Genomic DNA, 14,316 nt, shown 5'->3' with positions numbered 1-14,316 from the left:
TAATTTTAAAAATAAAAAGAAATACTTTAAATACTACCACAGAACAAATCCACATGATGTTGGCTTTGCTGACAACATTTCAAATAAAACATCAAAGTCTTAATCAATGCAAGAAAGCATGAATGAGATAGATTTTTTTCACACAGATTTCCATTCTGAATAGGACACCATCAAGAGAATGAAAAAAACAAACCATATACTAGGAGATAAATATTTATAAAAGACCTATCTAATAAAACAACACATCTAAAATATATAGAAAACTCAACAGTAAAGCTCAACAGTAAGTTAAGAAAGCAAACCACCTGACTGAAAGAGGAACCAGAGAACTTAATAGATACCTCACCATAAGGATAAGTAAGCATTTGAAAAGATGTTCCACATCATATGTTCCCCATCACATTTCATCAGGAAAATGCAAATTAAAAAAAAAAAAAAAAAAAGCAACTATGGGATACCCTTGCATCTCCATTAGAAGGGCTCAAAACCAGAACACTCCCAATACAAATGCTGGTGATGCTGTGGAGTGACAAGAATTTTATTCATTACAAATGGGAATTCAAGATTACAGAATCACTTTGATTCGTAACAGAATGAATCCAACAACATTGCCCTATATAAATTATGATTACACAAATGGTATGCCTTTACTCCACGTACAAACAGAGAAACAACATGTATCCCATTTGTTTACGATAAAAATAAATTTAAAAAAAAAAGATTACACAATCACTTCAGAAAAAAATCTTTCCAAAATGAAACATATTTGTACCATTCAACCTAAAGATTGAACTACTTGGTATTTTCCAAAATGAGTTGCACACTTAAACCTACATTAAACCTAGACTGGAATGTTTGTGGTAATTTTATTCATAATTGCCCAACTTGAATGAAACCAAGATATCCTTTAGAAGGTGAACAAGTCAACTGCAGTATATTCAGACAATGCAATATTATTCAGCACTAAAAAGTTGACCTATCAAGACAAAATTTAGAGGATGATTACCACTAAGTAAATGAAACTAATCTGAAAAGGCTGCATAGGACTCTTTGAGCCTAATCATATTACTTTCAGAAAAGTCAAAATTATGGAGGCAGTAAAAAGTTCAGTGTGTTTCAGGAGTTAGAAGAAAAGGAGGGATCTTGAGATGGAGCACAGTGGACTTTAGGGCAGATACATGTCATTATTAGGTAGATACATGTCATCATTCACTTGTCCAAATTCTTCGAATGCTCAGTACCAAGATGGATCATCATGCTCTATGGGTTCTGGTAATGACAGTGGGAAAACATTAGGCTCAGTAAGAGCAGAACATGTACTTCTCGGGTGGGGGATGTTGATAATGATAGAAGCAGGCATATGTAGGGGCTGGGTTACGTATTGCCAAACTATACTTTTTGCCCAATTTTACTGTGAACCTCAAACTGTTACAAAAGTAAATACTAATGGGGGAAAAAAACAACTGCAACCATGGTAGCCTTCTAAAAAAAGCTGTTTTTTAAAATTTAAAATAAAAATGAAAATACCAAGTTCTATTGAACAATGTTTTAATGGAAAGTGTTAAGCAAAAACATTTCTTTATTATGCTACATGTTCATTCCTGGAACAGTAGGTTTATTTTTTAAATAAAGCAGCATCATGTTAGAAGTTAACATTGATCATTGAAAAAGCAATCAATTTTCACAAAGACAAACTAAAGATTAAAGATACAGGTTAGATTCTCTATCTAATCCACAAAGTCTACTTAAAGTCACTGAACAGTATTAACCATCAACAATAGCATTCATGGTTCCTTCTGGACCTTGCGTAGGGGGCTCATACAATCGAAAGATTGTATGAAGGCAAATAAACTTTGTATGCTCATTGTTACATTTTACACATTTCTAGGTTTATTTGTACAATGAAGCAGTAAGAAATTGAGTGAATAAAAATCAGATTGATTACCTTCTTTGAAAGATGGCTAACTTAAATGTAACTAGTCAGAATGAAATTTTTCTCAAACACAGAAATTTTGGTAGATTGTATTTCAAAACATAAGCAACAATATCCATTCTTCATAAATAAACCGGAGATTACAATACCTTATAAAATTTGGGCAAGTGCCAAATAAGATGAGGCACATGAAAAAATCTTTTAAACTACACAGTACTACATGAATGTAAGACAATAGTGCTCCCTTGACCATTAAATATCCATTTTGCAAAGTGACTTTTCTTCTGTTTATACAAAGAGACTGCTTATCTACCCCCACACCCTACATACTTAAATTAGGGCTATCTAGGATGACCAACCCTCCTGATTTACCAAGGAATACTTTTTTATTGATTATTTGTTTGGGGTTTTTAAATTTTTATTTACTTATTTATTTATTTTATAGTGAAAGTTTTGAATCCGAGAAGCACTATGAGACAGTGAAGAAAGATGGTTGATGGCCCTGTCTGTCCTTGGAACACAGCAGAAGTAAGTTCTGTTACTCCTAAGCCTGGGTTGTAAGATACTTAACATTTGACTTCCCTGCTTAGAATTCTTCTTAGATTCAGCTATCATGCTGTGAGGAAAAATAAGGAACCACATTAGGAGGCCCACATTCTGAAAGATACAGGCTATAGTGAACTGCCTCAGTTTTGCTCCTATTCAGTAGTTAACTTCACTGGCAACCTTGTGAAAGAGGTCATTTTGGAAATTCCGGACTTCCAGTGCCCCAGAGGACACCACAGGAAACTAAAGAACAGGGATAATTAGTGGTGGTAGTTGCTTTCGTCCTTAAACATTGTGATGGTATATTACGTAACAATATAATGGAAACAATGAGTCATAAAGGTCAGCCAAGACTCCAAAGTAAATACCTAAATATTAAATATCATGTATGATGGAAAAAATACAGCACTTATAATCATTGTGCAGATTTTAAGGTCCAGATTTTCATTAGCTAAAGGATTTTTAAGAAATTGCTCTAATTTCTTCATAAATAAACTGGTGATTACAATACCTTATAAAATTTGGGCAAGTACCAAATAAGATGAGGCACATGAAAAATCTTTTAAACCACATAGTAGTATGTGAATGTAAGACAATAGTGCTCTCTTGACCATAAATGAACGATTATTATCTGTTATTAGAATTTAAATACAATATGTCTGTCATAGAATATGAATATTATTTAAGAGGGGCAGTTTATAGAAGGATAAAAGTTGTGATTGATTTTCATAATATTTTGTAATGAAATATTTTGACTTCTATCTGAATAAGGAAGAAAACCACCACATCCAATTTCTACTTTATCCAAGCACACTAAGGTACTTCATATAATATCAACAAATACCCTTTCAAGTTCACTGAGAACCCATAAAATTATTTTAGACCTCATGAGACTCCCCTACATCATATTTTACTAAGAACTTTTCAATTTGCTATTTCAAATTTTCAAAGCTGACTTTGTTTTTTAATTATATTCTCATTAGTTTTTCTGTTTCTCTTCATTTTCTCTGTAACATAGGTAATGTAAGGAACACAGATGACGTAACAAAAGCCTTCTATCTCTTATAATGATTCAGAAAGGAAGCGATTCACTTTGAAGAAGAGCCTGACAGAATAGGGATAAAGGGGTCTTGTGTTTTAAAAATGTATAATGAGCATTATATCTGAAATCTGTAGTATCCTAGTTTTTTTTTTTTTTAATTTATTTTTGTCCAGAAAAAACAAAATGTATTTATTGTTAAACTTGATTGGGTAACCAGAAATACTGAATCATGAAAAGTTTGATTAAAATTCAAAAAGCCTTCGAACACAGGTTAAAACTTGTGACTTCCACATCTTCCTATAAAAATGATGATAAAAACAGATCAAAAGAAAGCCACAGTATTTTTTTGTGTCAGAGTGTATTTCAGAGCACAGAAAAAATAAGTCTGAGATTTTACCAGATAAAAACAGTTTTATCCTTTTCATGGTTAGTATAATGCTGGGATATTTTTAAACTTGTTATAGAGGACCCATTAAATTTTACTGCTGAAATTGGAGGGAGGAAAATTACACACATGGGGTCTTTAACAGGTTTTGTGTCTAACAGCTTTGACACTATCACACTGATTTTTGTCCCTGCCCTGATGGGTAGCCTTGAGAAGTGTCTGTTGTCTGGAGTCTAATGTCACAGCAATTAAATTCCCACAGGAGGAAGCAGCTTTAGGAGATGTGATTAGATTGGAGACACTGATGCTTGTTTTGATTTTGAAAATGCATCATCGATCATGGCTACTGATTTCAGCAACAACTCTCACGGAGGGGAGGTGTGGGCTAAGCTTCTGGCTTTATATTTAACTTGGGGCAAGATGAAGTCTCCCTCAGCCTGTCAAGTCTTTACTCTGATATGTGGCCAATGCCTTTAGCAGATAATCCCAAGGATGTCAAATAACCTTTATTTCCCAGAGGTCATGTTGATCTTTTTCTTCTCATTCTGACCTCAGAACAGACCTATTCATTTTCCATCTGACATCAGACGAGGAGAAAACAGAATAAGTTTTAACTTTTTTCCAAGGCATGTTGGGATGCTTCCTCTTGTTGTTTCCATTAATGTTTACTCCTGCTCTTAGAATATTTCTTGTGTGTCTATCAGTATCATAGTTATGGCACCTCGAAGAAATTCTAAGCACCTCATTTAAGTCAAATAATTTTTATAAACAAAGATTAGCATTATTAATAAGTAATCTCCAAGATAAAAAAGAATTCCAGAACACAATTTTCTTCTTTTTTACCCTGTTGCAAGTATTTCATACTTCTCATCTCATTGTTGGCAAGATTTTAGAGAATGCCAAGCCTGATATTATTGGTATAAAGATAGAACACAAAACAAAACATAGCATGACAAAATGAAAAACCCAGGGGTGTGTGATAAAAAAAACAGAAAAACTTTGTCAGATGACCAGATATTGTCCCACATATCCCACATATATTTTCTCCTGCTAAACAATCAACAGCCTTAGAGTTAACAGGCAAAACTTTCTCTAGTCACCAATTTGGAGTCACTTCCTCTTTGTCATGACTCCAAACCTGTCTATCCATTAATGCATTCTTCAATATGACTACACAGTTGAACATGAAGTTAAATGAATCTAATCATAATATTGAATGTATGACTTTTTTATTCAAATAAAACTGTTCAATAATATAGGAATCTCTACATATTGGTCAAAGTACATTGAAATTTAACTAGCAAAGCAAAATATACAATGTATAAGAACATATAGTTAATTGTGGAACCAAGGTATTATCTGACTAATTATATATGTTACCTGATCTGAACTACTGAAAATTCCCTTGTTTCCCATCAAAAGATCACGAAAATTTTTCTTTAATTTCAGCTGCAAAATTATTCTGAAATTTGTGCTTACCTCAATATTATTTCAATATTATTTTGGAAACTGAAACTTTTAAAATATCCTTTTTGTTTGTCACCATAAGTGATATTGAAGACCCTTGTGTATTTGCATATTAATCCCTTTACAGAGATATGGTTTGACAATATTTTCTACCTTTCTTTAGGTCATCTCTTTGTTCTTTTCATTGTTTGCTTTGCTTTTGAATTTTTTTTTTTTTTTTTTTTTTTTTTTGGTACAAGGGATTGAACTCAGTGGTGCTTAATCACTGAGTCACATCCCAGCCCTTTTTATTTTTTATTTTGAAACAGCAACTTGCCAAGTTGTTTAGAGCCTCACTAAGTTGCCAAGACTGGTTTTGAACTTGCCTCAGCCTCCGGAGCTGCTGGGATTATAGGTGTGGGCCGTCATACCTGGTTTCAGAAGCTTTTGTGTCAAATACAATCCCATCAAAGTATTTTGCTTTCTTTGGGTGTGCTTTTGAAGTTTTATCCAAAGAGTCATTGCCACAATGCCAACACAATATCAAAAGTTCCTTTCTCTAAGTTTGCTTCTAATAGTTCTACAGTTTTAGGTGTTATATTAATATTTTATCCATTTTGATAATGTATATATGAGGTACCCAATGCAAAAGCAGAAAATTAATCTGATTAAAAATGGGCAATCTGATTAAAAATGGGCCATGATGTTCTGCCTCAGCTCAAGCCCTGAGGAATGGAGTCAGCCTTCTGTGAACTAAGACCTCTGAAACTGTGAGCCCTCAAATAAACCTTTCCTCCTCTATAATTGTGGTGGTCACATTATTTAGTCATGGCAGCAAAATAGCTGACTAAAACAGTAGCTAAATATGTAATTGTTTTGTATGCTTGAAAATTGCTAAGTGAGTAGATCTTAAATGTTCTTACTGTAAGAAAAAATGTGTGTGAAGTGATGGATATGTTAATTAACCTGATATAATCACCCAAAAATATATACATATATAAAACATCATATTGTACACCAAAACATACTCAATGTGCATTTCTTAAATATATTTTAATAAAGCCTAATAAGAAAACAATAGAAAGAAAACACTGAATAAAATTGCTCTATTCACATACACACATACCAGCAATGGAGAACTTCACTAGATATGTAGCAATATCAAGGAAGGCCTAAGTTTTCCTGGAACACTAGCTCTTCCTTGCAGAAGTGACACCAGGCTATGTAATAGAGGTGAGGAGATATGGATCAGGGAATCTGACTTCGAAGAACGTTCAAGCCAGAGGGCCTATAGGCAGGAGAAAATGCACAGAGGTGAAAAATAAGTGTGGAGGCTGTAACTTAAAGGATGGCACACATAGCACAATAAATAAGAACTGGAGAATCAAACAAGAGCCATCCCTCATGCAGGACCTTGAGGGTCCTGGTAAGATACTCTGACTTTGTTTCCTGCAGAATGGGCATCCAATAACAAACAGAAAGATGTAGTCTAACTTCACATTTTAAATAGATCATTCCAACATCAATAGAATGGATGTATTTACAAGAGTCACTGGGACTTCTTTTGATTGAATACTTAATCCTTGTAGCAGAAAATTAGTTCATAATAAGAACCTAAATTAAATATAGTGGATAAATTGTTACATTAAAACCATTTTATTTTTCATTTCTATTTTTAATTATTTTTTTTTATTTTTACAGACTGCATTTTGATTCATTGTACACAAGTGAGGTACATCTTTTCGTTTCTATTGTTGTGAACAATATAGATTCATACCATTTGTGTAATCATATATGTACATAGGGTAATGATGTCTGTCTCTTTCCACCATTTTTCATACCCCAACCTCCTCTCTCTCATTTTCCTCTACATAATCTAAAAGTTCCTCCTTTCTTCTCTCACTCCATACCCATTATATATAATCATCCACTTATCAGTTATTATTGGTTTTTGGGACTGGATTATTCCACTTAGCATGATATTCTCCAATTCCATCCATTTATCTGCAAATGGAGCTGATCACACAGCATATACACTATTATTGCTACTCCTCCTCCTTTTCCTCCTCTACCTTTTCTGTTTCTATTTCACTACGAACCATTTCCATCATTAACTGGCTCCAATAATGCCATTGTAAAAATATTGAGCATTTAGAAAATAATTCTCAAACTTTCTTAAAGTCAGTTGCAATTGCTATATTTAAAGTCAATTCTAGAAAATATTGCTTACGATCATGCTACCCATATACACAAATAAATATACACAAATAAATGAACATGAAATTTGTAAAAAATGGAAATCCTAACTAGAGAATAAAATGACTAAGAATTTGTCATGAGAAACAAAACCAGAATAAAGGAATTGGGATGATGACTTGATGATAGAAGACATCTTGTGGCTGGGGGTGTGGCTCAAGGTAGAGTATCTGCCTGGCATGCATAAAGCCCTGAGTTTGAATCCTAGCACCATAAAAAAATAAATGAAGGTATACAACAGTGCTTCCTAATTTACGTTTGAGTATATTAGCAAAAAAATTCTAAAGGGAGACATCTTTGATGTTGCACTAAAATTGGAATTGAGAATCAATCAACAAAACAATAGGAATAAGTTCTTTGAAAACTGTGATGGCCATCATATTAATTTCTGATAAATGCTAAGCATTAATTTTTTTCATCCACTCATTATTCATTAGTTTCTAGCAATATTTTTCACATATAACAATGAATACATGGCTTGAAATAAGAGACATAGTTTAATGATCTCTAGGTTAATGATCTCAGTATTTTTTTTAGTTGTAGATGGACACAATACCTTTTTATATTTATTTATTTTTATGTGGTGCTGAAGCTCAAACACAGTGCTTCACACATGCTAGGCAAGCACTCTACTACTGATCTACAACCACAGCCCCAATCTCAGGATGTTATGAGAAGTTTATCTCTGAGTTTAACAGAACAATTCAGACAAAAATTCATATATTAAATCCTATATGCAGTCCAGAAATAGTGACATATGAATTTTGTCACTATTCTAAAATTCTTGCAAATTTAACTGTCATTAAAAACACTTAATAATATTATAGTCATCATTTGTGGTATTTGATTAGGCCAAATTGAATAATGTTTTCAAGAGTGTCATCCAGTATACAGTCTAGAGACCATGTTACAACATGCACACATTCCTTAAGAATTGTTGCTGAAAATATTCCTAAAAATTTACCCAGCAGTTCAACCTTATGGTGAATCAGGGAGTACACTAACAGCAGTCTTAAGAAGTAATGGGAAAAGAATGGGGAAAAGTAATGACTGCTCTCAAAAGTGAATATCCCTTAGTAAAAAGAATTTTGAGTGTTCAAAGAAAATAAATGATTAAGCTACCTTGTAACGAATTTTTGCATTTCATGAGGTTATTGCCATAGTTTCAATGAAGATCCAAGAGCCTCTGGGAATTGTTGAGCACAGATATATACCTTTCTGTCTATAGATAGCTTAAATATAGATAAACACACAGATACACACTCTAAAAAGTTCTGCAGTCTTTTCAAATGGGCAGGTACTTTCAATGAGACTACTTCATGGATAACAACCAAATTCATGAAATAACTGCTTAACTGGCAACTAACTAATAGAATGAAGAGCAATGAAGGTACATTCAAAGTAATGCATTGTGCCTTATGAAATGGAAACACTGATGTTATTCAAATACAGTGGCAAATATACCTCCTTCAAATATTGGGGAAAGCATATTAGAAAAGCAATGAATATTTATTAATAAATGAAACTATTAAACCACATACACATGTAGGCATAGGATAATGAAGTCATTATTTTGACCGCTCTAATAAATTTTGCAAAAGCAAAGTTGTTGTTTTTCTTTCTAAGAGACAATTTATTTGAATAAATGATTTGAAAAGGTGGTGAAGTCTCACCTCACTCTTATTTTGTTGTGACTTTTTCTTTTTGCTGTTATTTTGGTTTTAGTTGACATTTTAGGTGATACTAACTTCACTTAAACATAATAATGCTTACAAAATATAGACTATAGTGTGTATCAAATATAATAATAAAATGAAACAGAGGGAGAATAAATAAAAAAATAAAATATGGAAATAACATTTTCCAGTAAATAACACTTAATTGCAATGCACATATTTTCATGAAAGTACTGTATCACAGAAAAAAAAAAAAACACTGTAAGCTTAAGTACAATCTCAAGATTGTCAGGAGAACTGATTAATTTTGCTCTCATTCCCATTTTCTCAACAATCTTTGTCTTCAGAGTGGATAAATGCAGTGTCACTCTGGGTTCGCTTGGCAATCTTAAAATTGTCACAAGAATGGATTGGGTGCCGTTTCCTCTTCTTGTTACAATCTTTGTCATGAGCTCTCACAGACCTTTTAATGCTTGATATGCTCTCGTTCTCATTACATATTCTCATTCCCATAACAAAGATTATAATGAAAGAAGAAAATGTCATAAAATTAATCCATTCTCATAACAGTCTGTAACGAGGGCAGAAAATTGAGCAAAATTAATCCGTTCTCATAACAATCTGAAGATTTTAATGAGAACAGAAAATGGCATGAAATTTATCCTTCTTGTGACAATCTTTAAATTGTAACAGGGCAGGAATGGGATACAGATTAACAAGCCCTTGGGAAAACGGGTCTAACCAGAACTGAAAATCATACAAAATTAATTTGGGTGTGTACACATGTGAATGTGTGTGTGAGTGTGTATGTGTGTGTGAGAGAGAGAGACAAAGGCCTCAAAGCCTGAAATTATAATGCCTGATTCCATTGCAATGTTATATTAATATCAGTGACTGGTTCAAATAGCCTTAAAATATTTGAGCCTGACGCCTTTGCTGAAATGATGAATTGAAACAAATACCCAGGTTCAGTCTTTAAGTAGACCCTCAGGGTAAGCTGTTTGGTAAGAAAGATAGTTTGAAAAGTGAAATTTGTTATTGAAATCATGAATAACACATTTTCTATTCAATAATTTTAATTTTAAAATATTTATTTAAAATGAATAACAATATTTTAGCCTAATGTATAATAATAATATGACCACAAATCACTTTTGTATACACAACCGAGTCTTGAGTCTGAGTGTTCATTACAGCCTAGCACATTGTGGCTCATTTCCACTGGTAAACATGTGTTTAATTTGCTGACTTTTGGTTTACACTTTTTTATGGTTAACTTAAACTATAATTTCTTCACTTTTGTCACTTAACAAATTGAGTTTGTGATTGCCTTCCACAGTGTTTTAGTTTTAAATATCTTCAATTTCTAAAAGGAAAGTAAGGTCAGAAAAAATGTGTATTGGTTGCTAACATATTCATGCAGAACATGAACAGCTTTTTATTTGCCTTATTATTAAAGTATAAACAATGTAATGAATTTATGTGTTAATTATTCGTACATATTAAGGTACACTTGTGCATAGAGACTATTTTACAAATACTTATTTAGCACTTATATTAAAACATGCATTATAAATGGATTAATGAACATATGCAAACCTTATAACAATTATAAACATTTTCCAGCTGTAGAGGGCATATTAGAAAAAAGTGATAATTTCCATTTCTTTATCTGCAGTCCATAATTTTAAATACATGTATCAGGAGCTAATAATGAAGGGCAATAACATTAAATATTTCAAACATCACTATTTTGTATAACATCAAAAAGAAAAGCTTCATTTATATGTTTTTTTCTTCCTTTTTGGGACTATGCACCTCCAATGGTATTTCAGAAAATTGTGAGTATATCAGTGAAATTGCAAGAAATGCAAACCTATTTTGTGACATTTTCCCAATAACTTTACAAAGAAATATCCATTTGAAAACTTTGCTGTTAGATAATTATTTCACTGGTTGAACATGCATTATTGAGCATTGATTGTCTTAAACATAAAAGATAGTGTTTCAAAAAATTGGAGGTATAGTTAGCCTGTTTAAATAATAGGCTTATTTTTAGTTTCAGCTATTAGGTTTTTCCAATCTGAAGATTATGTTTGAATGATTTGCTTAGCTATATCTTGTGCTATTTCTTTTGACAAGAAAAGTATACAATTGTAAGTACAATTAAGTGTGCATTTCTGATAAAAATAAAATCATAGTCTAACTGAAATAAGCCAATCTGGATATGGCCCTGGCTCCATATTTTGAGAAACAAGCAAGGCCTGAACGAAATTGCCACCCATTTTTCAACCTCCAGATGGAAGATAAATATAGTGATTCATCGTACTTGTGAAAACCAGCAAAAAGTAAACCTTTTGCTTCATGGAAAAATGAGAAATTTGGGAGGTTGCACTTTTCATCATCAACAAAAGCTATTTTTGCAGACCAAAGAAGAAATGAAAAACTTTTCATTTATTTAGCTGTTCCTGGAAAGGTTGTAAAAGGTCCTATCATGAAAGACGTAAAGGAAGAGCTGTTCATAGAAAGCTTTAAAAGAACAAACATCATAAGCACAGATTCATATGGTAGGTGGAATATTGTAGGAAGGTGCAGGGGGCAAAAGCACCAGGATATGATCCCAGAAAGAGGAGATTCTTCTCTGTACTTTTCCCATTGTTCCTAGCTTTATACTTAGCTATAGGCATGTTCCAATTTAATGTACCATTTGTGAAAATCCATGTTTTCAGGAAGAAATAAATGAGTGAATGCTCCTTTAAAAATTAGTTTTACTATAACAGTACACAAAGGGCAAGCTTCCAAAGTCTACTCTATTTTTCTCATTGAAGTAGTCTATTTAAATATTTAAAAATTTCACAATATTTATTATTTATCTAACACATAAAGACATAAAATTGTACATATTAATGAGATACCATGGAATATTTTTACACTTGTATGCATTGCTTAATTGTTAAATCAGGCTAAACATATCTATTTCTTCAAATCTTTAGCATTTTTTTTTAATGGGGAAAATTTTCAACACACTTCTAGCTTTTTGAAATACACAGGACATTATTATCTTAGTTACCCTACTGTGCAGTAGCACACCAGAATTTCTTGCTCTTATCTAACTCAGCGCCCATTGATCAACCTAACCCCATCCTTTCCCCATGCTCCTATTCTCCCCAGCTTCTGATTAAAGCTTACTCATATTTCAAGTATAATAAATGACATCACCAAAATGTGCCCAGTGTTCAAGGTAGTGCATTCAGATTGGACTGGTGTGGTACTCCAAAGTTTTTTTAATCTCAATCTATTAATATATCACCAAATAACAATACCAGCCATTAGAAAGTAATAATAATCATTTCTGTCACAGGAAAAATTTACAAATTAAGTCCTTTTTGGTATATGAAGTTTTTATTATATTATTTTACAATTGTTAAACAAAAAAAATCTTTCATGTGAAATGCACGGCAAAGGTTTTATGATTCTTCAAGTCATGTCAAAAGTCTGATGAATGCTGAGATAGAGAGTGGTTATAAAAGTGGCAGAAGAAAAGGAGACTTGAGAAAGGAAGATGAACTTAATGTTGGAGGGAGGGGAAGGTCAGGCACCAGGCAAGGAAGGGGTTGATGGAGAGTAGGAAATCCAAGGATAACAATGGGATTAAAGAATAAGTTGGGATTTGATTAATTTTTGTGCATAATAAACTATTTTCCTACTTATCATCTATAAAATCTTTATATATAAAAATCTTTATATATATAAAGATATATAAAAAATATTTATATATATAAATATATGTATATATATTGCTCACAAATTCCCTCACATAAATGGAATTTTATTTTGTAAGCTTGAAAAACAGGGTGATGTGATAATGATCATATTAAATTACACATATAAGAAATAGAGAAAGGTGAAAAAAAGCAGTATAAAAACTAGCATTTTTAAAGATCTTCAAAGCTACATTCAACTATTATCCCTATCATATTTATATTTCATCATTTTAAAGGTAATTTGTTCCTTAACAATAACTATCTCTTAAAATCTGTGGGTATTCTGAAATTGTGTCAATATCCTGTTTTCTGGTGATATTTCTCTCTACACATTTGACATTCATTTATGAGGATTTCCAAGGGGAAGGGGCACTTTTTAAAGCAACTACTACTTATTTATATGTAAACATAAATAAGAGGTTCCTATTTATTTTTAAAGGATGAATTTTCCTACAGAATATTAATTAATGTCTGGGATGTTGAAGGATCATAAAGGATGTCAGTGTAATTGAAAGGGAGTGAACAACAAGGAAAAGAGTAGAAGCGAAAATCCGAAAGATAACATAGGTTAGGGAGAACAAGTAGGGTCCTGTGAAACTATTGCATGAAATTTGCCTTTATTCTAAATGAAAAAGAGAAAGAAGCACTGTGGAGTTTTGAGGAATGAGAAATTCTAAGAAAAGTACCAATACAATTGCTTTGGATATTGAGTTGAGAATGAATTTGAAGGAAATTAGGGCAGAAACAAGAGAACAATTAGATTATCAAACGGATAAACGGATTGCCTTACAAGAGAGAATGCTGGCTTATGCTGGGGTGGTAGCTGTGTGAATGGCAAGAAAAGTCACAGATACTAAGAAGGAAGAGTCACTGTGGTTTCTTAGCACATTGGTTTTGAAAGACACAGGATTATTTGAAAATTGTGCTATAAGCACTTATTTCCTGGTATTTCAATTTTTTTTCTTGTCTGTTATCTTCTGCATGTTGGCATTTCCCTCAGTCGTTCCCCCCTCGTGGCTGTAAAATGATTGTGGTAATTCCAAACAGCACATGCTCACACAGGAATATTTAACACTAGAAGAACCTGCATCTCTTGTGTGACTCCACCCTTGTGAAGAGGAGGTAAGCAGAAGCTTATTCAAATTATCCACACTTATTTCTCACTCTTTGAATTCCAAAGTCTATTACTGACAAAAAGACATGATATCTTGATAGCATAATAGGATTACTTCTCTGAAAAGAAAGATTCTGTTAGTGAAAATTGAGGG

At 32.5% G+C, this 14,316-nt stretch overlaps 1 long non-coding RNA gene across 1 annotated transcript in view; it reads left to right on the top strand.

The window, feature by feature from the left end:
• The window catches only part of LOC306664961, a 30,263-nt gene extending 27,801 nt beyond the window's left edge, over nt 1-2,462 (top strand). The window contains exon 3 of the long non-coding RNA XR_013764882.1: nt 2,379-2,462. This is a non-coding gene — a long non-coding RNA (uncharacterized lncRNA). The remainder of the gene's footprint in view (nt 1-2,378) is intronic.
• The last annotated feature ends 11,854 nt before the right edge of the window (nt 2,463-14,316 follow it).

Source organism: Sciurus vulgaris (assembly GCF_902686455.1).
Source record: "Sciurus vulgaris genome assembly, chromosome: 6".
NCBI classification, from domain to species: Eukaryota; Metazoa; Chordata; class Mammalia; order Rodentia; family Sciuridae; genus Sciurus; species Sciurus vulgaris.
The sequence above is the reverse complement of the archived record's forward strand: the minus strand, read 5'-3'. Positions and strand labels throughout refer to the sequence as shown.